The sequence below is a fragment of the Taeniopygia guttata genome, chromosome 23, assembly GCF_048771995.1.
Source record: "Taeniopygia guttata chromosome 23, bTaeGut7.mat, whole genome shotgun sequence".
NCBI classification, from domain to species: Eukaryota; Metazoa; Chordata; class Aves; order Passeriformes; family Estrildidae; genus Taeniopygia; species Taeniopygia guttata.
The window spans coordinates 140,599-166,509 of record NC_133048.1 but is presented as its reverse complement, the minus strand read 5'-3'; the positions used below and the strand labels follow the sequence as shown (position 1 = coordinate 166,509).

The following is a 25,911-nucleotide window of genomic DNA, read 5'->3' as shown; positions in this document are numbered from 1 at the left end:
AGTAGAACAAGGGAAAATACCGAAGCACAATAAATTTTGATTTTATTTAAAAAGAACACTTTTCCCTGTCAACTCCCATTATTTTCCTAACAACATATTTTGCTAGGAGGAGTTCAAATACCCAAAGCTGTGAGGAGAAGCAGTCCATGCTCTCCAGTGAAGAGCTGCAGCATGCAGGACGGTGCCAGCAATGTGACAAGGCACACGGGCAGGCAGCAGCACTGCTGGCTCTCGTGGTTGTTGCCCTGATTTTTAAAAGTGTTAAGTTTTCTTTTATAGCTCTTTTGAAAGTTTTAAAGTCCTTTTAAAAGTTTTTTGTGCCTTCTGATGCTTACATATTTCTACTGGATTTCTCACACACTGTTCATGTAAATAATGATTATTTTGCATTCTTCTTTGAGAAGAGAGAATTGATGGACTGTTGGTTTGAGCAGTGTGGTTGGAGAGGTGACAATTTCATCCTCCAATCCTCTGTCACTTTTGGAACTCTACATATTGCGAGGTCAGAAATAAAATTTGCTCTTTTCTCTTTTTCTCTTTTGAACTTACCAAGCTTCTGTGTACTCATTTCGTGTCCAATAGCGACAGTGGTATTCTCACAAATGTCAGAGACTGAAATAGTCTCACTGTATAAAAACACAAGGCAAATCCCAGGAGAACTGGAAAGGATCCCTGGAGGTCTGTAGTCCAATCTCTTGCTGAGAGCTGGGAAGTCTGGAAGCTACAGACCAGGTTATGCAAAGACCCATCCAGCTGAGAGCTGAAAATTGATGAGGGTGGAGGTTCATAAAGAGTTAAAGTCATGGGGCACCAGGGGGTGAAAAAGAAGTTGCCTCCTTGTGGAAGCAATTCCTGTGAAGGCAAACCACCAATGATCCCAGTGGCACATCCCAAAAAAGCACAACTGGCAAGCAGCCAGCAAGGTGTTCTAGAAAAGCGGATTATAGCACATAGCAGAGGAAGGAGATAAAACAGATAAAAACTCAAAGTGAATGGAATGTTCATGTCTTCAGTGCATATTTCAAAATTATACATTTGATTTTTTTCAGTGGCAAAAAATATTGGAGTAGAAAAAGAGAAAGATCAGCCTGGGAATGGAAGATCTTCTGTTCATGATTCACCTAGAAGAGCTAGTCTTGGATCTAGTCAGGAGAAAAACAGAATGTACAGACATAATAAATAATTCCTCATATTTTGTGAATTTATAGGTAATTACACATTAGAAACCATATGGGGAAAACAACACTGAGGAAAAAAAATCTCAAAATAATTTCCATTTTGTACATTTGGAAAAAATAAATTTTTTGACATTTTGTCCAAAATATCATTAGATTTTTCAAAGTTTGTGTAACTAAAGTTTTTATTGGCTATTATTTTTTGTTTTCTGTCTTCTTTTTTCCTTTGGTCCAAAATTTTGAATGGATTTTTTTATTACTTTTTCTCCATCTTTTTTTCCTTGCATTTGACATTGTCTCACTGTGTTTTTTGTGGGCTAACTGAACAGTGAAGAAAATAAACCATTTGTGCTCATCCAAATCCTGTCCAAAACTACAGTGGAAAAAGAAAATGAAAGAAGGTAGAGGATAAAAAAATAAGGACAACATACTGCTTATTGACCTTTGTGTTATATTTGTATCAAATCTCAGCATTGATACAATGTCTGAGCTACTTGCTATTGTTCATGGAAGTTAGTGAGAGGCTTTTACAAATATATTCTCCCTTTTTATAACAATGGAGCTACTTTCACTTTAATATCATATTTAGATTCCATGCTTTCAAAATAATTGCTTCAGCATCTGTCATTGTCATTAAAGGAAGGTATTTTGGATGTTTCCCCTGGGTCTGATCCAATTTTCTCCTGAGAATTGTAGCAAGCACCCCCATCCTTACTAAGGCAGTTCACAATGGAGCTTTAGTGCCTAAGGAATTTAGTAATTTACTTTTTAAAATCTTAGCAGACAGCTAGAGTAGATAAATGCATTGCTCGTGAAGCTCAACAGATAGAGACATTTTTAATTTTCAAAGCACTGGATAAAAATACCTCAGAAACTTCTAAGCCTGGCAGAAAAGAGAGAGCTAAGCATTATAATAACATTTAAATACCAAATAAAGAAGCAGATCCTGTGTAGTTTGCCTTTGGAATGGAATTGCTTGGCCCACAGCTCTCAGAGAATTTAAATTGCTGAGCTGAACCTGGCCCAGCAGTTCTCTGATCACTTACAGAAGAGCTTATTTAATCTGAATATTGCCAAGGTGAAATGCACAAAGCAAAGCAGAGCTGGTGGACCATCACCAGGTGAACGTCTAAAGGATATTTTCTAATTATTTTGCTTCCTTCTTGTATTTGCTGTGCCTGCCCCAGCCCTTGCATACACAGCAGTCACCTCGACAGCAAAATCTTCTGAGGAATGGGTGAGCTGAAATGGCCCTGCAGTTCCCTGTGGCTTGGTCCTGGCATCCCTCCCTCCCTGTGGGAATACTGAGGCTGCAGTCACATATTCAGTGTTAATGGCCTATATGCTACATTACTAGAAAATGTTCACTTTGAAAACTTTTTGGCCCTGTTGTGCTGCAGAAAATCTCCTCAGGGGCTCCCTGGCTCTCTGAAGGTACCTCTGCTATCACTCACAATGGAAGAATCCTCTTAGAAGTGCTTTCTCCCACAGCAAGTTTCCTTACAAGCTGCACAAAGTAGAGAAAAATTGGGGTGATACTTCATTTCTCTCTTTTGGCTTCTGCTTCTAGCTAGGAACAGACCTTACCAGCAGTCTTCTTTAAAATGAGCACTGGCATGTTGGAGTTACTGCTCTGTACAGAGCACGTTTCCCCGCTAAGATTGTAATTCATGGTCGATGCTGTGGGTGAAGTCACACCCTCCTTGCTTCCTTTTTTTGTCTTGTTCTGCTCTCTTTCTTTTCTCAACTTTTTTTAGCTTTCCTCATGAAGCAGAATTTACATCACTTGCTTTAAGCCTCCACATTGCAGCTGTCTGAATGAGTCACCCTGGAAAGCCAGAAAAAAGCAGAGTCTCCCAGGAAGTGACTGATCTGAACCTCCTTGGGTCTGGCTAACTGCACCTCCGCTGAGTTTGCTGCTAAAGGGAGGAGTGAACTGGACAAAACCCACCAGTTTCATCCACCACTTCCACACTGTAACTGGGGCATCCTCCAAAATGTCTCTGGCCCCAGCACCTTCCCTGCAGAAGGACAGGAAAACCAACAGCCACCTTCCTTTGGAGCTCTGCCTTTGCTCCACTGATGCCTCAGGTTTGAGCTTTTCTATTTTTCAGATTCTGTGCTGCTTTAGTGTGTGGGTCTGGGTTTCATATTATGGAATGGTGAGCTCTCTGCACAGAGCAGGGAGACAAAACAATTCCTTTTCTAGCTGGGCACCAAGGACAAATGATCCAAATCTCAGCCCAGGAGCACAAACACCGTGGGCTGGAGAGAGAAAAACAAGCAGGGTGGGACTGCCTGGGCTAAAGCTGGAATTGGACAATGAACTCCAAGGTGCAAATGGAGTAGAACTTATAGAAGTGTGAGACCCCGTGACCTGTCATCCATTTTGTGACCATTTTGGGTTGTGGATCTATTTGAGGCCTCTTAATAAATCCTTACTTTATTCTTTAGCTCTGTCTAGTCTCTGTGCTAGGTCAGCCTTCCCAAGGCATCACCACAACTTTAATGTGCTCTCTGGGGACTGTGCACAAAGGGTGACATCCGCCAGAGCCCCAGCCCACCAACCATCCTTTCATCACAGCAGAGAGGATCAAGCTAGGGCTGCCACCTCAAATGGGCTTCTCCCACTTGGGCTTTGTGATCCAGAGCTTCCAGCAAACACTGGCCACAGGAAAACACTGCAAGGCTGTTGGAATCTGTGGTATTGATGATTCTGAGATTGTAGAAAGTCTCTGTCTTTCTGCCCCGCTGCCAAAGAAGAAGCCATAATTCGTTTGTGCTGGTTTCAAGGTTGTTTATTCTGTTTATCTCTAACATGTTCTGCTGCCCTGCCGCAGCTCTGTCCTGCAGGGCAGCGTGTGGGGCTCTGCCCTCAGTGGGATGTTACAAACATTAAATACCAGAAGCTACCTGTGCTGGATTTACAATAATGGGCCAATATCTGTCACCTACGTTGAACAGAGTGTCCCCAGCCCAAACCAACAGAAAAATGCCAACACCACAGTGAAACATGGAGGGCATGAAGAAGGAGAAAAAGGACAAGGCACACCCAATTTCCTCCATCTTGTCCCCTTTGGACCCCTAATCTAGAATCCTAAAATTTTACTTTTACACCCGTGCCACACTTAATTATTATTATATCAAACACTCAGAGCTTGTAATTCACCCTGTAAGATTGAAAACTCTTTTCCATGGACAGAGATCACAGACAGTGTCTCTGGGGGCTCTGTCCGGGGGGGTTCCTGACCCCCTGCCAGGGTCCGAGACCTTCCAGGGCAGCCAGAGGGATGCCCTGGATTCCCACACAAGGCAGTCAGCAAGTCTCACTGTGTAGGTTCAAGCACAGGGTGCCAAAGTGCTGCTAGCCTGGACCTGGGCTGGACCTTCATCCCGGTCCTCCTCTTCCTTTGCCAGACTTATTACGTGGTACAAAAAAGCCAAGTCCATTGCTCTTTCCTGCTCACGTGAGAGGAGCCACAGCCACAATTTCCTCAGATATAACCACTCCACTCTCTTTCCATGGGAGTCAGAACATTCCTGCTGAAGTTTCCCTTGGGTGAAGCTGCAGCTGTCAAAGCAAAAGGGATTTTGGCATGGAAACAGCAGGTCCACAGCTCTGAGTTAGAAACTCAGTGATGCCTGTGGACATGACATCTTTCCTGATCTGTTGGGAATCACAGTAACCCTGTGATTCCCAGCAGATGTGACACAAACACCACTGTTTGATTGCTGATAATACTTTCATGGTACCTGCCACACAAGCTGTCTTCTCTGCTGAGTGCAGAGCCATCAGCACGTGGGTGACCCTGCTGAGTTACTGGCTGCACCCACACCCTCTGCCTGGGTGGAGGATGAAGACTTTGGGTCTGGGGCATACTGAGCTTTCCCTCAGCTCCTCTGCTGTCCCAAACTGAGCGTGCTTCTTCCAGTTTCCAGAACAGTTGATGAAAAGAAGAGAGGGAGCAGGAGGGCAAGGCTCAGTGCAGCAGGTTTTGCTTGGACAGAGCAGGAAGGTTAGGGCTACCTTGGCTCCAAAGTGGAGTTTAGAGAGCAGTCTCATAGCAAGAACAATCCATTCCAGTAGATAGAGATCAGAAGAAAGAAAGAACACATCCACCAGTGACATCTTGTTGCTTTCTGCTTGCTTCTTCTCACTGTAGATGTGATGGCTCAGGTGAAATTGTCCTGGCTGCTCCTGCAGCTGTCTGGTGAGTAAGAAGCTGTATTAAATGTTCAGTAGCAATTCCTCAGTTTGAGAAACCCTCTGAACCCTCTCTTTAACATCTCCCTTGCTGGAACTTGCTGGATCACTGGCTTCTATATGCAATTACTGTATTTCATACTCTACATCCCAAAGCATATCACATTGGTATTATTCATGGAATTAAAAACACACTGGATTATACTTTGCACACTTTCCATTGCTCCCTCAAAATCTGCAGCACAGAGATTTCTTGCTCTTGAGTTAAATGCACACCATAAGGCTGGTTTCTTGCTCTCTGCTGAACAGTTATTCCATAGAATCCTTTCCTTGTTCTACACACACAGAAAAGAGCAATATTCCAGGTAAGATGAGGAGACAGATGTGATGCCTTCCAGTTATAAACTCCTCTGAAGGTAGTACCTGACCAAACCTACAGTGGAAAAGTCTGTGTGATTTTCTATTATCACTCCCTAGTCTGTTGGGTGTGCTGTTTCTTGGGCTTTTACTTATCACCAGTGTCTAAATTTGACTCTGTAGTTGGTTAGGGATTGGGAGAGCTTTGCAGTGAGGAGTGAAAAGGTACTGAAGGGAATTACTACCAGAGCCAGAACAACCCGACACAGCCAGAACAAGCCATTTCCAGTTTGAAGAATGTCCTACAACAATCACTTCCACAGGGCAATCCTTCATTCAACTTTTTGGCAGAGAAGTTCAAAGATGCTTCCCAAAGGGGAAAACCCACATGCTTCAGAGATAGTGGAGAGAGCTCATTCCTTGCTGGTGGCTGCTCCACAGCACAAAGAGCCATGGCAGCACAGCTGTGTGGGAGGGTGGGTGGCAGAGCTGAGTCACCAGCTGGAAGCACTCAGTGCCTGAGCTCACTTCAGCACTGCAGTCAAGTGGAGAGCACCACCAGACACAGAGGCTTTTCCTTTAGGGCAGAGTCCCCACCCTGTTCCTATTGGTGACCCTGAGTATCGGAATCTGTGGTATTGATGATTCCAAGATTGTAGAAAGTCTCTGTCTTTCAGCCCCACTGCCAAAGCAGAAGCCATAATTCGTCTGTGCTGGTTTCCAGGTTGTTTATTCTGTTTATCTCTAACATGTTCTGCTGCCCTGCCGCAGCTCTGTCCTGCAGGGCAGCGTGTGGGGCTCTGCCCTCAGTGGGATGGTACAAACATTAAATACCAGAAACTACCTGTGCTGGATTTACAATAACGTGCCAATATCTGTCACCTACGTTGAACAGTGTGTCCCCAGCCCAAACCAACAGAAAAATGCCAACACCACAGTGAAACATGGAGGGCATGAAGAAGGAGAAAAAGGACAAGGCACACCCAATTTCCTCCATCTTGTCCCCTTTGGACCCCTAATCTAGAATCCTAAAATTTTACTTTTACACCCGTGCCACACTTAATTATTATTATATCAAACACTCAGAGCTTGTAATTCACCCTGTAAGATTGAAAACTCTTTTCCATGGACAGAGATCACAGACAGTGTCTCTGGGGGCTCTGTCCGGGGGGGTTCCTGACCCCCTGCTAGGGTCCGAGACCTTCCAGGGCAGCCAGAGGGATGCCCTGGACTCCCACACCTGAGCAGCAGTGCAGGAGAAGGTCTCACCACAGGCACCCACAGCTGTCTCTGTCTGAGATGGTCTGGCCTTGTTTATTGTTAGCAGAAAGAAATGTATCTGAGGGGGTCACTTGGACATTCAAAAGCAGCCAGCTGAGCAGCCCTCAGGAGAACAGGGTTAAAGTATCCTGGTAATTATGAGATGAACCCCACCTGCTTTACAAAGTAGGAGAAGTGGATCTGTAAAGAATCATGTATCTGTGATAAACCTCTATCAAAGTGATGCCTTGTATCAAGACATTTGCTCTGTCTGGCTTTGGAGTGGCAAACTGCACAGGCTTAAGCATTTAGTGGGGTTTCCCCCACTGTTGCAGTGTGCTGTTCCCCTGCCAGCTCTGCAATTCTCTCCTGGCTTGTAAGGTAAGCATGTATTCTATTGTCATCTGTTGGAGGTGGGGCAGTTTTCCATCTCTTCCAATAACAATGTCTCCCTCCCGGGGAGAGATCTTCTGTTAATGGGCCATGGAATGACTCCCTGCATGACCAGTAAAGTTACATCATCCCATGGTGAGATGCTCCACCCAGAGGGAGGAGCCAAGCAGCCCTACCTGCATCAAATCAGCATTTTTGGGACATCAGGGCAATCCCTTCACTGGATTCCCAGAGGAGCAGCTTCTTCCCCACTGGATCCCCAGAGGAAGACCAGGCCCATCTACTCCATCACCAGACCTTCAGAGAAAACTCCACCCTTCTCCAGATCCCCGCTCCAGCAGCATTTCATCTGCCCCTCCAGGAGGAGCAGCCACCATTTCACTGGACACACTCCTCAGGGTGTCAGGTTTCTGACTCTATCAGTAGTTTTATTTGTACTAATTACATTTTTAAAAATTTATTATTTTTATTTAGTTTATCTCCTAGTAAAGAACTGTTATTCCCATTCCCATATCTTTGCCTGAGAGCCTTTTAATTTTGAAATTGTGGTAATTCAGAGGGAGGGGGTTTACCTTTTCCATTTCACAGGAGGCTCTTACCTTCCTTCACAGACTCCTGTCTTTTCAAACCAAGACAAATTCCCAGTTATCAGCAGGGACAGACAGCAATGACATGGGTCTTGGGGTACAACAAGATGGATTTATTATTGGGCTCCAAGACAATAATAAATTGTCTTGGGAGGGGGGGGAGGGGTGTGAACAGAAGTTTTTATAGAGCAGCTCAGGAGGAGGGGTGTAGGAAAGTGAACCAATGAGGATATGGTAAGAGAGGACTATAAGGTGGGGCAAATAGCTTATGAGCCTGTCATAAATGAAAATTTGTCCAGCCAAATTAAAACGAAAAAATAAAATATTTATTTTTACAATCCAATTCTATCTATCCAGCCACAAGGAAAGAACAGTGCCAAGCCCGGGTGTGCAAAAAGAAGTCAGCCTCAGTAGAGGTTTTCCTCTATGCCCACACACCTCTATCCTGGCACAAGTGGTTTTTATAGGGAAAATTCTACCTGAGGCCAAGATTTCGTCAGTCAGTCTTTTCTTCCATTCAGAGTCCATAGGTTAATGAGATTTTTTTTTTTTTTTTTTTTTTTTTTTGTGATGAGGAAGAACAATTCAGTGTCCAGGAGCTGTTGAATCCCTTGATGAAATTTACGGGAATTTACATGTATCTGCCCTCTCCTGGCTGAGCCCATCCTTTTATGTGTAAATCAGGTTTCAACATACACCAGGTTTCACCTGCGAGGGTGGGGGACTCCTAATACAAACGTGTGTACTCCAACTAATATTCAATATCACATATATCATACTAGAAATGGCACAAATTATATCTACTACACATAACAAGCCTATCAGGGAAAATGGTGGGGGGATAATACAAAGTAATAAATGGGGTGTCGAGGGCAACAAGACAGACACAGAACTCTCTGGAGAAAGGGGTAGAGATAGGGAGGATTGACAACTTGGAAGGGAGGAGGTTAGGGAAGGGCTTGGGAAATTTAGCAACTGGGGAAGAAAGGGGATTAGGGAGAACAGGGAGCAAATGTGGATTCAAAGCAAAACATACCACAACACTACACGAGCAGATAGGAAAAACAATTTCTACATCTCAGGTTTTTTTTTTTGGATAGTGGCATTCAAAATATCTTCTGCACACACTCTCAAAACCTAGGGTGCACCAGAGCCTCACTCACACAAAAACTTCATGACTCCCTCTGCTGCCAATGGGGAACATTTCCTGTGCATTTTCTCCTCTTTGTGAAACACAAAATCCATATAAATGTGCAGTTTGTGGATGTGGAACAATCCTTGTTTTATCCTCTGAGTTGTCATGGCTTGGCGGGGAGTTTGAGCTGCTGTAATGCAGGGGAACTTTGCAACATCCAGTTCACTGAACATCCTTGAAAACCCATTTATTTTCTTCTTGTAGTTATGTAGCCTTCTTCCTACTGTTAAATAGAAAGGTGGAGATAACAGCATCTGTTATTTTAAAAATACTTTGACTTTAAACTTCTAATTATACAATGACCAATTTACAGAAATGTCGTATTTTAATCACTCTTCAGTATGCCAGAAAAAATCACTTTTAAAGGCAGTTCTAACTGCGTTTTCATGTCAGTGGGAGAGGTGCAAGCCAACATTTTGTCAAATATGCTAAATTACATGAGGGCGGGGCCTCATATATCTTTAACTGAGGATGCTGTGTGAGGAAGAACCTGTGTGGAGAAGGCTCTGGCAGGGAGCAGTGAGTGATGGCAATGCTTTGGGCAAGAACTACTGGGGAAACAAAATTACAAAGCAACATCCATCACAGCTTTGTACAAATGCAACCCCTTGAAACTTCGGTTCAAACCTGAATGACCAATTCATTATCGTTTTCTTTGCTATTTGTTTATAAATTGCAGAATTATGGAGTAATATGAGACTTCTAGGGACCACCTGGTCCAACCAACCTCCCTAAAGCAGGAGGTTTAAACCTTTAAAGGTTGAATTGGTTTTCAAATTAATTCAGGTTGTTGAGGGGCTTACATAGCTCCAAGTATGGAGCCTCCATACCCTCACTGGCTTCCTCTTCCAGTGTTTCATTCCCCACTTCATTTGGAACCATTTGGTATTTAGAAATCTGGAGACAGTAATTCATATTCTTCTAACAGCCTGGGCAGGAAAGTTCCAGACTGTTGCACACAACTGAAAAGTCAGCAAGACTCATGAAATAGTTAATGAGATCAAAGCCTCCCTCTCCCAAAAATCCCAATCAAACTGTCTGTTTTTCTCATGTTTTGGAGCTGTTTCAGCACAAACCAGGTGGCATTCATCCCCATTATCAGTTTCCTGGGCAGAACATGCTAGCCTGCACTTGCTGTGTTCTCTGGAGATGCCTGATGCAGCCTTGGGTCCATGTGCTCTGACTCACTTGCTGGATCAGACTGGGGGAGCTCTTGGAGCCAGCTGATTCGCAAGCTGCTTCACTTCTTTAATTGATCCTATGTGCCTGTGAGCATGTTTGTACTCAAGACATCTTTGATATGAGATACAGCTCCATCATGGCAGAGAACATCCCATGACCAAATCAAGTGAGATCCTGTGTGTTACCCTCAGTGGCTCTGAATGCTTTGCATCCAGTCTGCCTGGCAGTGCAGGAGCAGACAGGCAGTTTGGTGCTCAGGCAGATCCAGTCACTCTGCAATAATGTTGGCAGACTCTGGCATGTGTAGGTCTATCATATGCAAGGAGGGAAAGTCTGCAGAGGCTCCCACAGGATGTGGTTTCATGGGAGCAAAACAGTGAGCTAGCAGTGGAAGCAGGCTCTGCACCAGGTTTTCCTGGAGCTGGGGGTGCCAGTATCTCCTAGGATAATATTCTCTTTTTGAGGGAGCCATGTCCATGCCACATTGATGTTGTCCCAGCTGCAGTATTTTCAATTTAAAATTTAAATTAAAAATCAGTGTGAGTGGAAGGCAAACTGTGTCAGCAAAAATGGACAAATATGCCTCCTTGTACATCCTTTGCACCCCACCACTCCAGCAGGAGACAAATACTCTATTTCAGATAAACCAGAATATTTTCTGTTGTTCCCAAAATAAAATATTTTTGTTTTCCAAATTAAATTAAAATCAATATTAAATGTAATGAATGCTGAAACCACAATGTCTGAATTCCCTTCTGTGCACAAGCAGATGTTTCAGAGAAAAGTGCAGGAATCTCTTTATAGCAGTGTTGTCCCAGCCCTACCAGACAAAACCATCTGCTTCTGGGCTGAATTTTAAAAGAGAGAGAGTTTCTAAAGAGCAATATGCAGCTTATCCCCATGAGATCCACACAGCTGCATCTAGAATTCCCAGGAGTGTTTCGGTGCTCCAGAGCTTCTCTGTTCCTCCAAACTGGTTCTCTTCCTACAGCTCTGTACACTGAGGTGAATTATTCTTTATTCACAGATTAAAGAGGACACTACATACAACTGTGTGCATTTGTCTGCTGCAAAATGTCTCAGTTCTCCCCTGCCCTCCTGTCCCCACACTGTCCCCCAGAGCAGGGTCACTGAGCCCCTCTAGGGAAGGGTTGGGATGGGTGAAGGAAGCTGAAGCGCTTAGGGGAGCACAGCCCTGTGGCAAGCACATTTCTCTCCCTCTCAGGATTTTTCATAGAGGTGCACAGAGAGAAATGAAAGAGAAAACAATCTCTATTCCTGCTCCTTGTTTTTCCTATGTAGAATGTATTTAGAGAATTGTTTACCTGGAGTGATTGCTGGGTTGGATTCTGGTGAGGATTATTTGAGCCTGATGGCCAATCCAGCCCACCTGGGGCTGGACTCTCAGAGAGGGTAACGAGTTGTGTTAGAGATGGAGTCAGAGAAAGTAGTATGTAATTTTAGTATCCTCCTTTTATATAGTATATTAATGTATTTTAGCATAGTTATAATAAAGAAATCATTCACCCTTCTGAATTGAGTCAGACATCGTCATTTCTTCCCATTGGGTTCACCTGCATTTACAATACAGCCCCATTCCCTGTCAGGATGAGGCACCCAAAGTTCTCCAAGCAAGACTTTTGCCAGTGACAATCTCGCTGCTTAACTCAGTGTCAGCTGAGTCTTGCAGAGAAGGTTTCTAGCAGAGGCGAGTCCTGTGATGCAAAATTGAGTCTATATTTGTGCACAGCTAGGAAAGTTCACCCACTCTATGTAAGGAAACCTAAATGTGTCGTGTGTGTTAACTGCTTTTTCTGTGTGTGCTCACACACCCGCTGTGACAAATTTAGGCTGCTCTCCAGAGCCAGCCCTTCTCCTGCTGGTGTCTGGATCCCACAGTGGCTGCATTACACAAGAGAGAAGAACCAACACAACCATTCCCCAAACTGTGTCTACAGCTAACCCTACATCACCTTCTATGAGTCACCATCACTCAGATCTTGTCACACAAAAGAACATTTTTGACTCTGTGGTCCATCCAAGAATCTAACTGAAAATTCACTGCAATGAAAGTGCAGCAGACTTCTAAGGAGATTTTAAACTTTTGAGTAAACCTGGATTATTTTTCTCAAGACTTAATAAAAGTCCAGCTTTATGTTCTGGAGTTATTTAGCTCTTTCACTTACATGAAGCTCATTTTTCTAAGCAAATGATGAATATTTTCCTTTACAAAATTTTTGCACCAAAAACCTTACCAGTTTGTCTTCTTCTCGTCTTAGGATTTAGCCTGCATATTAAATGTAATTAATGAGATATTGTGTAAAATATCAAATTTAATCACCTTAATGACAATTTAAACAATAAGAAATTTTAACAATTTTTCTTAAAGCCTAATTTTATAAGCACTTAAATAGTGGTCTATTTAAGCAGCTTTTCCCTTTCAGCTATTCACACAATCCTTTTCTCTGTGCTTCTTCATTTTAGATTGAAAGGAATGAAAAGGAGGTGTCTTCACAAACAAAGTGTGGGCCTGCTGGTAGAAGAAGTCAGATGCTGATAGGTGAAAGAAGCAATGGGGAGGAACCAGAAATTCCATAGGAATTCTACAAATTGACAAAGACTGTTACCCACTCAAGACTGTGTTATATCCCTCGACTTAGAGAATTAAAAAGAAGAGAGGCACAAGGAAAATAAAAAGGGGGGTATACATTAGAAGGGGGTCTGTATTAGGTGTTGGTAAGTTTGTACCTCTCAAGTACCTCAGACAATGGCAAAGAGAGAGGGAAATGTGGCCAGGAAAAAAGGATAAAAAGGAGGCTGTGCCTTCTAACAACTTGACAGACCCCATGGGAAATGCCCCATGGCCTCTCCCTTTATTCAAATAAAGCTACAGGACTCCTCTGTCTTCTTTTTGGACATAAACCTCTGGTGTTTGTGGATTAATTTTCCTGACAAGACCTTTTGAGGAGCAATCTCTCTCCCAATCAGCATAACAGGAAGAGCCTCCTTCAAGTGAATTCCTTAAAATGAGGAAATGGGGAAGTTACCTCCACTGAAAGGGATGCAATGGCAAATAAATAGCTTCTGTCCTTTAGTTTAATTCCCTAGAATATTGGGAAAAGAGAGGTTTTCCTCACTTTAAGTCTCTCCAGTGATGAAGACACAGGGATTTCCCCCTCAATCCAAACCCTTAAGAAAGAGGGATAGCTGGGCTTCCCCCTCAATTAAAGCCTTAGGACAGCAAAAAGGGTTACCCTTAATTCATGCCCATAAAAAGCATTGTCAAGGTTTCCCCTTCTATTTAAACTGGAAAATAATGGGAAATGGGGATTCCCTGTCAATTGACACCCCTAACAGCATAGAAAAGGCAGGGACTATTTCAACTGATACCATTAAAATTGCGGGGGAAGTGGATTCCCTCATGATTTGAACACAGGAAATAATGGAAAAGGAAGCTTTTTCCCATAATTTAAACCCCTTCTCTCTTCATAACCCCCCTCTTTTCTGGGAGTGCTTTGGAAGGTCTGGGGGTTCTAGGGAGGGGCTGACACAATAGAAGGGGAAACCTGAAAGCTCTCCCATGGAACCCCACATGCTGCCCGGCCTGCTCAGGTGCTGCCCCTTGGCAAGAGGGCTCTTCCCTTGGCATTTTCTGGAAAGGATGCTCCATGCCCAGGTGGCTCTGGCTGCTCCCCAGTCCCTGCTAGATGTTCCAGCCATAACTCCTGGAGGAACACCTAGGATACCCCTGTTAGCTCCTCTGGATTAGATGCTTCCTGTGCAGGTGTGTCCAGGTAGCTGCACTGAAAAGCAGCTGGTCACATGGGGAGCTGCTACACCTAGGAGTGAGGAATGAGGTAAAGAAAGGTCCTGCGGGGTGTTCCCTCCCCTACACAGCCCTTTGTCAGACCCATAAAAAAAGGGGTGCCAGACTTTCATTTCCAAGATAATTAACAGTCTTTCCCCTAGCCAAACAGGAATTGTGCTATCAAATTGCAAAGTGAACGCTTTCTCACAGACCACAGTTGCCAACACCAGGAACTCTTGCTGTCCTTGGAGAGCAGCATGCCTCCAGTGAACAGACATCAACACACAGGGAGGGTGAGCTTGATTTACAGGGAAAAAGGGCAGAGGTCAGATAATGAGGCCTGTGGCGCCAAGTGACTTTCTACATCTTCTCGTTCCGAATGGCACAGGATTTATCCTGGAACAAAACTGCTGCCAGCAAGAATTCTGCCTGCCCTGGAAGAGACAAGCACCACAGTGAAACTGACATCAGGAAGCATAGAGGGTGAGCCATGTTTCACAGAGAAAAGGGCCATTGATGCAGTCCAAGAGCCAGGGGCCATGAAAGAATGACTGCCCCATGAAAATCTGAATGGAGAAAGATGTGTCGTGGACCCAAGCTGATGCCACGTTGCTAAGAAGTTGCCTTGTAAATCCCAAGCACTACTTCAAAAATAACACAAGGAGCTAAGACAGGTGAGTTTTCTATCCCACCTATCTAAGACAGGTGAGTTTTCTATCTATTTTCTTACCCAGGGTAAACGGCCAAAGTTTGTACTCAGGGCCCAGTGCCCTGAACAGATAAGTGACTGCACAAAATGTGACCATGGAAGCATGTGCAGTAAATATCGGCTGTGCCCCCTTAATACTTGTGCTCCCTTGGGATGGTCAGGTCAGCACAAGTATGAGGTGGGGGCAGCTCCGGTCCAGGACACATCCTTCGATGTTCCGATTTTTTGCAGTCAACTGCCCACTCAGCAGTAAAAACTTTGAGGCTCCCTGGGAGAAAAAAAAAAAAAAAAAACAACAACCAAACCTTTAAATAATTATTTAAAGAAAATTACTTAATCCCTGGGAGCCTGAAATTTTCTACTGGTGCACTGGACATACAGTTTTTCTTCTTTTTCCTAATAGATATAGGGCCCCTAATTAGCGATCCAACTGGCAGGTAGCAGTAGCAATATGCAGCAACCAGTGTTCCCATCAAGCTCACCAGACGAATAATGATACAACCAAGAGTGCACCATGTTGAAACATAAATTTTAAGAGATTTAGAGATTTTAGAGGAGCTAAGATTTCAGTAAGAGACAAGCCTTACTAGAGTTAATTAAAATAAATGAGTAGGCCTTGATAAAGTTAAGGGTGAGTAGTTAACTATTCATTGATTGCCTGTCAGCACAATGTTTAGTTAGCTGGGTTTATAATGAAGATTATAGAAACTGAAAAATAGCTTTTAGGAACATAAGACAGTTGTGGGCCTCCTCTGTTCTGAAATCAGCTGAAGACAAGGAATGGGAGTTCTACCAAGAGTTCATTTGTCATATTTGCATTGAAACGGTAGAAAGGCCAGAACGAGGAAGACTTCATTTACTTCCACATTTTGGGACTCATCCCCATGAAAGGGACCACTGACCCATTTCAGGGAACAAACTTCATGCTTAATAGCTTTTGAAATGATTAGCATATGAAGCAAGGAATGGGATGTACCAAAATGAATAGGTATTTGTATTTTCGGTATTCAGTACTTGTATGGATAAAAGGGCTCTTTAATCACTTGCAAAGTGCGGTGTGTATCTGGGACTCTCCCGCATGCTGCTGGGCCTCGAATAAACATACACTTTCTAACTTCAAAGTGTTAGAGAGTTTTTGTCCGTCACAGTTGGATATCGGTACTAGATCAATATCCATATTTTTATTTTAATAAATCAACATCACAAGGATAGAAATGCACAAACAGGCGCTCTGCCCCCACAGCCGCCGGCCGGCAGCGCGCCCACCCCTCGGTCTCGCAGCGCCACCTGCCGGTGCAATTCGTGCACTGCACCCACGCCTCCCTCCGGCCCGCCCCTGCGTCGCGTCACCGCGTGACGTCACCGCGTCGGTGCCCCGACCCCTCCCCTCGCACCGCCCCCAGCGCCTCAGAAAAGCCCCCAAGCATTAGCCGCCCCGACAGCCGCCTGTCCGAAATTCCGACACCAATCCCGCACTCCAAAAACAATCTCGCGAGACGTCCTCCGGTGCGGGTGCACCGGAACAGCACCACGGCACGCAGGGCGTGCGGAGGGCACACAAAAAACCGCCAAAAACCGCCAAAATCGACCCCGTCCCGAAAGTCGCCATCTTTGCCCGATCACGTGATTCTCAGGGCACGGCCATCTTTGAATCAGTCACGTGATGCAGAGGGCGCCGCCATTTAAAACCTCATATCATGACTAACTGGGCGCCGCCATATTCGTCCCATCACGTGGTGTAGTAGACGCCGCCATATTTGTTCCCACCACGTGATGCAATTTGCCGCCATCTTTGCAACGTCACGTGATGCCATGGGCGCTGCCATCTTTACCCGGTGATGTACTACCCTGAGCGCCGCCATCTTTGCCCCGCCACGTCATGCCGTGGGCGCCGCCATTTTCTAGGGTTATTCTTATTTTTAAGTTTAATTTTCGAGGTATTATTATTATTAGATTTATTTGAGGTTAGGGTTAGGTTAGGATTAGGGTTAGGGTTTGCGTTTTGGTTAGGATTTAGGGTTCAGTTTAGGGTAAGGCTTTGAGTCAGGGGCAGCTTGGGTCTGGGACACATCCTTCGACATTCAGATTTTTTGCAGGCAGCTGCCACCTCAGGGTCACAGGCCCCTCAGCACGAACAGCGGCCCTTTCCCCCGGGTTTCTTATGTCAGTTTGCAGCAGGTGTTTGGCATTGCCTCAGCAAACAGAATTTTATTCTGCTGCAGCTTTTGTCTGTCAGATATGTGATGCCCCCTGCTACCCTCACCTTCTCCCTCACCCCTGTTCTTCTCTGTCCCTGTCTTCCCCCCCTCACCCCTATCTGTACTTCCAGCCCCCCCATCCTACTCTCTCTTCACCCTTCACCCCTCCCCATCCTGCCCCATCCCTCACTCCCCCCACCACCCACCTGTGACTCCTAGCAGCACCACATGGGAGCCCAAACTTGTGGGGATAGTGCAGCCCTCACAGCAGGACAACACCAAAATAAAACAGGCAGGGATGACATCTGTGGGCTGCACCGTGTCACAAACAGACCTGGGGCTGAGGGCAGGGGGCTGGAGGGTGGCACAGAGGGTGGGGGCAGCTGAGAGGCAGAAGGTGTCTGTAGGAGTAAAAAGGGGGGCACAGAGATGCTGAGAGGCTGCAATGGGGAGCTGGAGGGTGACACAAGGAGGCTGAGAGGCAGAAGGGGTCTGTAGGAGTAAAAAGGGGGGCACAGGGACGCTGAGAGGCTGCAATGGGGAGCTGGAGGGTGACACAAGGAGGCTGAGAGGCAGAAGGGGTCTGTAGGAGTAAAAAGGGGGGCACAGGGACACTGAGAGGCTGCGATGGGGAGCTGGAGGGTGACACAAGGAGGCTGAGAGGCAGAAGGGGTCTGTAGGAGTAAAAAGGGGAGCACAGGGACACTGAGAGGCTGCAATGGGGAGCTGGAGGGTGACACAAGGAGGCTGAGAGGCAGAAGGGGTCTGTAGGAGTAAAAAGGGGAGCACAGGGACACTGAGAGGCTGCAATGGGGAGCTGGAGGGTGACACATGGAGCCTGAGAGGCAAGGGGTGCCTTGAGGGACAAAGTGGAGGGTGCCTGAGGGTGACAGGTGAACAAGCCCTAAGCTCACCCCAAACAGCACCCCAAGAACACCAGTTTTCCCCAGCAGCAGCTGCAGGCAGTGACCCTAATGCTGGGACAGCCCCAGAACCCTCCCAGCAGCTGCAGGCAGTGACTTTAATTAAAAGGCATGGATGGTGTCTGGGACTGAGCACTTTTTAAGGTATTTTTTTAAGTGTTTTTAAAGGGTGTTTGAGGGGTTTTCTCACAGAAGCTCTTGAGGAACTTTCTGGGAGGTTTTAGGCTACTTCTAGGGTATTTTCAGGGTTTTTAAAAGATTTATTTAAGGTGCTTCAAGGGCTTTCTTAGTACTAATTAGAATTTCTATGGGTTTTTTTTCTGGGGTGTTCTTGGGGCTTTTCTAAGACTATTTAAAAATTTTTAGGGCTTTTTTAGGACTATTGGGGGTATGTGGAGGACTCTTAGGACCAGAGTATTTTTAGGTTTTTTGAGGGAAGTTTTATGGTTTTTAGGGTCTTATCAGTCTGTTTTAAGGATTTTGGGGCTATTTTTAGAGCTCTTTTAGGAATGTTTAGGGATTTTTAAAGGTTCTTTGGGGATTTTTAGGGGTGGTTTAGGGTTTTTTTAAAGTAGGGTAATTTTATTGTATTTTAAGGGTATTCTGAGCCTATTTTTATGATTTTGTGGGGGTTTTAGGACATAGTGAGGATGAGGGTGTTTTTAGGGCATTTTAATGTTTTTTTAGGGTCTTTTCATGGCATAGAGGCTGAGGGGCAGCTTGAGGGGCACTGTGGGGGTTTGAGGGTGACAGAGGCTGGGAGCTGAGGGAGGAACAGGGGGAGGGGACAGTGGGTGACACAGGGAGATGCTGAGGGGGACAGGGGCAGCTGGAGGGTGACACAGAGAAGCAGCTGTCATTTCCCTGAAGAGTTTTCTTCTGTATCCAGCCCATTATTCCCCTTGAACTCAAATCAGAGGAGCCAAACAGCCACAGCTGCTCTGAATCAGCCCAATCAGGGGTATATTAACCCCAGCCTTTGCTAAGAGGCTTCATTTTGTCTTTGGGATCCACTGGGGTAAGTGCTCTCCTCTCATTTTTGTGAAGAGGCTCTTTCAGCTTATCTCTGTTTGTTCTCTGCAGGTGTTTTGGGCTTCTAATGCAACAGAGGCTTTGAAGATACTGTGAGGAAAACAACACTGAACACAGGTAGTATTTAAATTCATGATTTGGGGTTGTGCATTCAGGGGTGGTGCTTTTGTAATCTCTAATTTTTCTTTTTTTTTTTTTTTTTTTTTTTTTTTTTTTTTTTTTTTTTAGGAGGAGTGCAACTTCCTGTAATTCCAGGTTGTGTCGAGTACAGCATTTTTTCAGCAGAGTGATCATGTTCCAAAAGAGATCTGCCCTGTGTCAAAGATGATGTCTGAGATTGAGGCTTCAGGTGAGTTGAGGATTGGGACTAGGAGTGGGAGAGTGAGCAGGGTACCGAGTTAAGAGTTATCATGGTGGGGTTTTGCAGGCAGTAGGGTGAGAAATGGTGTCTATTTGCAAGGCTTTTCACAAGTATAGCAGAGGCATCCGTGTGTCATACAGCACACAAGCTCATCCACTGAACTCACAGAAATGCCATGTAACTTTGCCTCTCTAAACCAGGTGCTACTCATAATAACAGCCAAACCTTAGACTAGGGATGGAACTGGAGACTTGAGCACCCAAGCACACTCAGGAGAGGATAAGTATCTGACTTGCTGGGATTTGGCCCACATAACACTAAACTCAACCATTGATTTTCCTGTTCTTTATTCTAGCTGAATAAGAGGCCAACAGGAGATCCCCTCCGAGGCAGACTCATTTCAGGTCCAACGTGGATTCGCATTTCCAGTCATCCAAAAGATAAGCTGGGTCCATGGCCTGGGGATGGGAGTAGTGGCCCCCTTCGGCAGCCGATGGGGATTTGAATCCCCAGATATGTGCAAGATAAATCAAGGGCTACAACCCACAGAGGGGATGGAAGCGAAGTGCCAGGTTGGGACTCCCCAGGAGGGGTTTTTGAGTCAGTTTTAGAGATGAGGATGTCCAAGAAGTGTCTCCTTAGGCCAGCTAAAGGAAAAGTGTCTGTTTTGATCTCGGTGCTGAGGTGCGCAGGGCAGAGCAGTTCCGGTGTGTGTCCTGTCACTTTTCTCTGGTGCACTCTCTGTTCTTTGGGTCTCTCAGTCCTTTCTTCTCCTCAAAAGCTCTCCCTCCCTGTTCTGTCTCCTGGTTTTTTCATGTCCTGTCCTGTGTCACGGGTGTCTGCACGTATTTGTCCCGGAGCTGCTCTGCCCTGCTGCGTAGCCTGTAATAGCACAAGTCCTAGGGACTTGAAATTGGTAATGCAGGGTGTAGTTGGGCTCGAGGCTGTACTGGGAAATTGACATGACACGTTTGGTACTGTTAGGTTGTCCTGCTGCATTTTGACACTAGTCCTAATTCCTTTCAGATGCAGACAGTTCAAAACAGTGGCAGAGGGCACCAAACCAGGCTGAGGGTCTTGTACTAAGCAGGTCAGTCATTGTTTGCATTACGAAGCAAAAGTGATTGCTCAGCCTTGGAAAGAAAAGCCTGAGTTTGTGCTCAGGACCCTACAGCCCTGAGCGAGAGGCTGATTGCACAAAATACGAACATCGAAGGATAAGTCCCAGACAGGAGCTGCCCCCACCTCATACTTGTGCTGCCCTGAGAGTCCAAAAAGAGCCTTACAAACTGACATCAGGAACCTGGACTGGTGAGTTTTGTTTCCCAGGGAAAAGAGCCGATGTTTGTGCTCAGGGTCCTGTAGCCCTGAGCGGGCAGCTGAGTGCAAAAAATCGGAACATGGAAGGATAAGTCCCAGACAGGAGCTGCCCCCACCTCATACTTGTGCTGCCCTGACAGTCCCAGGGGAGCCCTACAAACTGACATCAGGAGCCTGGACTGGGGAGTTTTCTTTCCCAGGGAAAAGAGCCGATGTTTGCGCTCCGAGTCCTGTGGCCCTGAGCGGGCAGCTGAGTGCAAAAAATCGGAACATCGCAGGATAAGTCCCAGACAGGAGCTGCCCCCACCTCATACTTGTGCTGCCCTGAGAGTCCAAAAAGAGCCCTACAAACTGACATCAGGAACCTGGACTGGTGAGTTTTCTTTCCCAGGGAAAAGAGCCGATGTTTGCGCTCCGAGTGCTGTGGCCCTGAGCGGGCAGCTGACTGCAAAAAATCGCAACATCGAAGGATAAGTCCCAGACAGGAGCTGCCCCCACCTCATACTTGTGCTGCCCTGAGAGTCCCAGGGGAGCCCTACAAACTGACATCAGGAACCTGGACTGGTGAGTTTTCTTTCCCAGGGAAAAGAGCCGATGTTTGCGCCCCGAGTCTTGTGGCCCTGAGTGGGCAGCTGAGTGCAAAAAATCGCAACATCGAAGGATAAGTCCCAGACAGGAGCTGCCCCCACCTCATACTTGTGCTGCCCTGACAGTCCCACGGGAGCCCTACAAACTGATATCAGGAACCTGGACTGGTGAGTTTTCTTTCCCAGGGAAAAGAGCCGATGTTTGCGCTCCGAGTCCTGTAGCCCTGAGCGGGCAGCTGAGTGCAAAAAATCGGAACATCGAAGGATAAGTCCCAGACAGGAGCTGCCCCCACCTCATACTTGTGCTGCCCTGAGAGTCCAAAAAGAGCCCTACAAACTGACATCAGGAACCTGGACTGGTGAGTTTTGTTTCCCAGGGAAAAGAGCCGATGTTTGTGCTCAGGGTCCTGTAGCCCTGAGCGGGCAGCTGACTTCAAAAAATCCGAACATCGAAGGATAAGTCCCAGACAGGAGCTGCCCCCACCTCATACTTGTGCTGCACTGACAGTCCCAGGAGAGCCCTAGAAACTGACATCAGGAACCTGGACTGGTGAGTTTTTTTTCCCAGGGTAAAGAGCCGATGTTTGCGCCCCGAGTCCTGTGGCCCTGAGCAGGCAGCTGAGTGCAAAAAATCCGTACATCGAAGGATAAGTCCCAGACAGGAGCTGCCCCCACCTCATACTTGTGCTGCCCTGAGAGTCCAAAAAGAGCCCTACAAACTGACATCAGGAACCTGGACTGGTGAGTTTTCTTTCCCAGGGAAAAGAGCCGATGTTTGCGCTCCGAGTCCTGTGGCCCTGAGCGGGCAGCTGAGTGCAAAAAATCGGAACATCGAAGGATAAGTCCCAGACAGGAGCTGCCCCCACCTCATACTTGTGCTGCCCTGAGAGTCCCAGGGGAGCCCTACAAACTGACATCAGGAACCTGGACTGGTGAGTTTTCTTTCCCAGGGAAAAGAGCCGATGTTTGCGCTCCGAGTCCTGTGACCCTGAGCGGGCAGCTGACTGCAAAAAATCGGAACATCGAAGGATAAGTCCCAGACAGGAGCTGCCCCCACCTCATACTTGTGCTGCCCTGAGAGTCCAAAAAGAGCCCTACAAACTGACATCAGGAACCTGGACTGGTGAGTTTTCTTTCCCAGGGAAAAGAGCCGATGTTTGCGCTCCGAGTCCTGTAGCCCTGAGCGGGCAGCTGAGTGCAAAAAATCCGAACATCGAAGGATAAGTCCCAGACAGGAGCTGCCCCCACCTCATACTTGTGCTGCCCTGAGAGTCCCAGGGGAGCTCTACAAACTGACATCAGGAACCTGGACTGGTGAGTTTTCTTTCCCAGGGAAAAGAGCCGATGTTTGCGCTTCAAGTCCTGTAGCCCTGAGCGGGCAGCTGAGTGCAAAAAATCGGAACATCGAAGGATAAGTCCCAGACAGGAGCTGCCCCCACCTCATACTTGTGCTGCCCTGAGAGTCCCAGGGGAGCTCTACAAACTGACATCAGGAACCTGGACTGGTGAGTTTTCTTTCCCAGGGAAAAGAGCCGATGTTTGCGCTTCGAGTCCTGTAGCCCTGAGCGGGCAGCTGAGTGCAAAAAATCGGAACATCGAAGGATAAGTCCCAGACAGGAGCTGCCCCCACCTCATACTTGTGTTGCCCTGAGAGTCCCAGTGGAGCCCTACAAACTGACATCAGGAACCTGGACTGGTGAGTTTTCTTTCCCAGGGAAAAGAGCCGATGTTTGCGCCCCGAGTCCTGTAGCCCTGAGCAGGCAGCTGACTGCAAAAAATCCGAACATCGAAGGATAAGTTCCAGACAGGAGCTGCCCCCACCTCATACTTGTGCTGCCCTGAGAGTCCCAGGGGAGCCCTACAAACTGACATCAGGAACCTGGACTGGTGAGTTTTCTTTCCCAGGGAAAAGTGCCGATGTTTGCGCCCCGAGTCCTGTGGCCCTGAGTGGGCAGCTGACTGCAAAAAATCGGAACATCGAAGGATAAGTCCCAGACAGGAGCTGCCCCCACCTCATACTTGTGCTGCCCTGAGAGTCCAAAAAGAGCCCTACAAACTGACATCAGGAACCTGGACTGGTGAGTTTTCTTTCCCAGGGAAAAGAGCCGATGTTTGCGCTCCGAGTGCTGTGGCCCTGAGCGGGCAGCTGACTGCAGAAAATCGGAACGTTGAAGGATAAGTCCCAGGCAGGAGCTGCCCCCACCTCATACTTGTGCTGCCCTGAGAGTCCCAGGGGAGCCCTACAAACTGACATCAGGAACCTGGACTGATGAGTTTTCTTTCCCAGGGAAAAGAGCCGATGTTTGCGCTCCGAGTCCTGTAGCCCTGAGCGGGCAGCTGACTGCAAAAAATCCGAACATCGAAGGATAAGTCCCAGACAGGAGCTGCCCCCACCTCATACTTGTGCTGCCCTGAGAGTCCAAAAAGAGCCCTACAAACTGACATCAGGAACCTGGACTGGTGAGTTTTCTTTCCCAGGGAAAAGAGCCGATGTTTGCGCTCCGAGTCCTGTGGCCCTGAGCGGGCAGCGAACTGCAAAAAATCGGTACATCGAAGGATAAGTCCCAGACAGGAGCTGCCCCCACCTCATACTTGTGCTGCCCTGAGAGTCCCAGGGGAGCCCTACAAACTGACATCAGGAACCTGGACTGGTGAGTTTTCTTTCCCAGGGAAAAGAGCCGATGTTTGCGCTCCGAGTCCTGTGGCCCTGAGCGGGCAGCTGAGTGCAAAAAATCGGAACATCGAAGGATAAGTCCCAGACAGGAGCTGCCCCCACCTCATACTTGTGCTGCCCTGACAGTCCCAGGGGAGCCCTCCAAACTGACTTCAGGAACCTGGACTGGTGAGTTTTCTTTCCCAGGGAAAAGAGCCGATGTTTGCACTCCGAGTCCTGTGGCCCTGAGCGGGCAGCTGACTGCAAAAAATCGGAACATCGAAGGATAAGTCCCAGACAGGAGCTGCCCCCACCTCATACTTGTGCTGCCCTGAGAGTCCAAAAAGAGCCCTACAAACTGACATCAGGAACCTGGACTGGTGAGTTTTTTTTCCCAGGGTTAAGAGCCGATGTTTGCGCCCCGAGTCCTGTGGCCCTGAGCAGGCAGCTGAGTGCAAAAAATCGGAACATCGAAGGATAAGTCCCAGACAGGAGCTGCCCCCACCTCATACTTGTGCTGCCCTGAGAGTCCAAAAAGAGCCCTACAAACTGACATCAGGAACCTGGACTGGTGAGTTTTCTTTCCCAGGGAAAAGAGCCGATGTTTGCGCTCCGCGTCCTGTGGCCCTGAGCGGGCAGCTGAGTGCAAAAAATCTGAACATCGAAGGATAAGTCCCAGACAGGAGCTGCCCCCACCTCATACTTGTGCTGCCCTGAGAGTCCCAGGGGAGCCCTACAAACTGACATCAGGAACCTGGACTGGTGAGTTTTCTTTCCCAGGGAAAAGAGCCGATGTTTGCACTCCGAGTCCTGTGGCCCTGAGCGGGCAGCTGAGTGCAAAAAATCGGAACATCGAAGGATAAGTCCCAGACAGGAGCTGCCCCCACCTCATACTTGTGCTGCCCTGAGAGTCCCAGGGGAGCCCTACAAACTGACATCAGGAACCTGGACTGGTGAGTTTTCTTTCCCAGGGAAAAGAGCCGATGCTTGCGCTCCGAGTCCTGTGGCCCTGAGCGGGCAGCTGAGTGCAAAAAATCGGAACATCGAAGGATAAGTCCCAGACAGGTGCTGCCCCCACCTCATACTTGTGCTGCCCTGAGAGTCCCAGGGGAGCCCTACAAACTGACATCAGGAACCTGGACTGGTGAGTTTTCTTTCCCATAGAAAAGAGCAGATGTTTGCGCTCTGAGTCCTGTGGCCCTGAGCGGGCAGCTGAGTGCAAAAAATCGGAACATCGCAGGATAAGTCCCAGACAGGAGCTGCCCCCACCTCATACTTGTGCTGCCCTGAGAGTCCCAGGGGAGCCCTACAAACTGACATCAGGAACCTGGACTGGTGAGTTTTCTTTCCCAGGGAAAAGAGCCGATGTTTGCACTCCGAGTCCTGTGGCCCTGAGCGGGCAGCTGAGTGCAAAAAATCGGAACATCGAAGGATAAGTCCCAGACAGGAGCTGCCCCCACCTCATACTTGTGCTGCACTGACAGTCCCAGGAGAGCCCTACAAACTGACATCAGGAACCTGGACTGGTGAGTTTTCTTTCCCAGGGAAAAGAGCCGATGTTTGCGCTCCGAGTCCTGTGTCCCTGAGCGGGCAGCTGACTGCAAAAAATCGGAACATCGAAGGATAAGTCCCAGACAGGAGCTGCCCCCACCTCATACTTGTGCTGCCCTGAGAGTCTAAAAAGAGCCCTACAAACTGACATCAGGAACCTGGACTGGTGAGTTTTCTTTCCCAGGGAAAAGAGCCGATGTTTGCGCTCCGAGTCCTGTGGCCCTGAGCGGGCAGCTGACTGCAAAAAATCTGAACATCGAAGGATAAGTCCCAGACAGGAGCTGCCCCCACCTCATACTTGTGCTGCCCTGAGAGTCCCAGGGGAGCCCTACAAACTGACATCAGGAACCTGGACTGGTGAGTTTTCTTTCCCAGGGAAAAGAGCCGATGTTTGCACTCCGAGTCCTGTGGCCCTG

The 25,911-nt window shown here is 47.1% G+C and overlaps 1 long non-coding RNA gene across 1 annotated transcript; it reads left to right on the top strand.

Annotated features, from left to right (window-relative positions):
- The first annotated feature begins 3,021 nt into the window (after nt 1-3,021).
- On the top strand, nt 3,022-13,275 carry LOC115498272 (uncharacterized). Its single transcript, XR_003963690.4, has 2 exons — nt 3,022-3,266; nt 12,838-13,275. It is a non-coding gene; the product is annotated as an uncharacterized lncRNA (long non-coding RNA).
- Nucleotides 13,276-25,911: the final 12,636 nt, after the last annotated feature.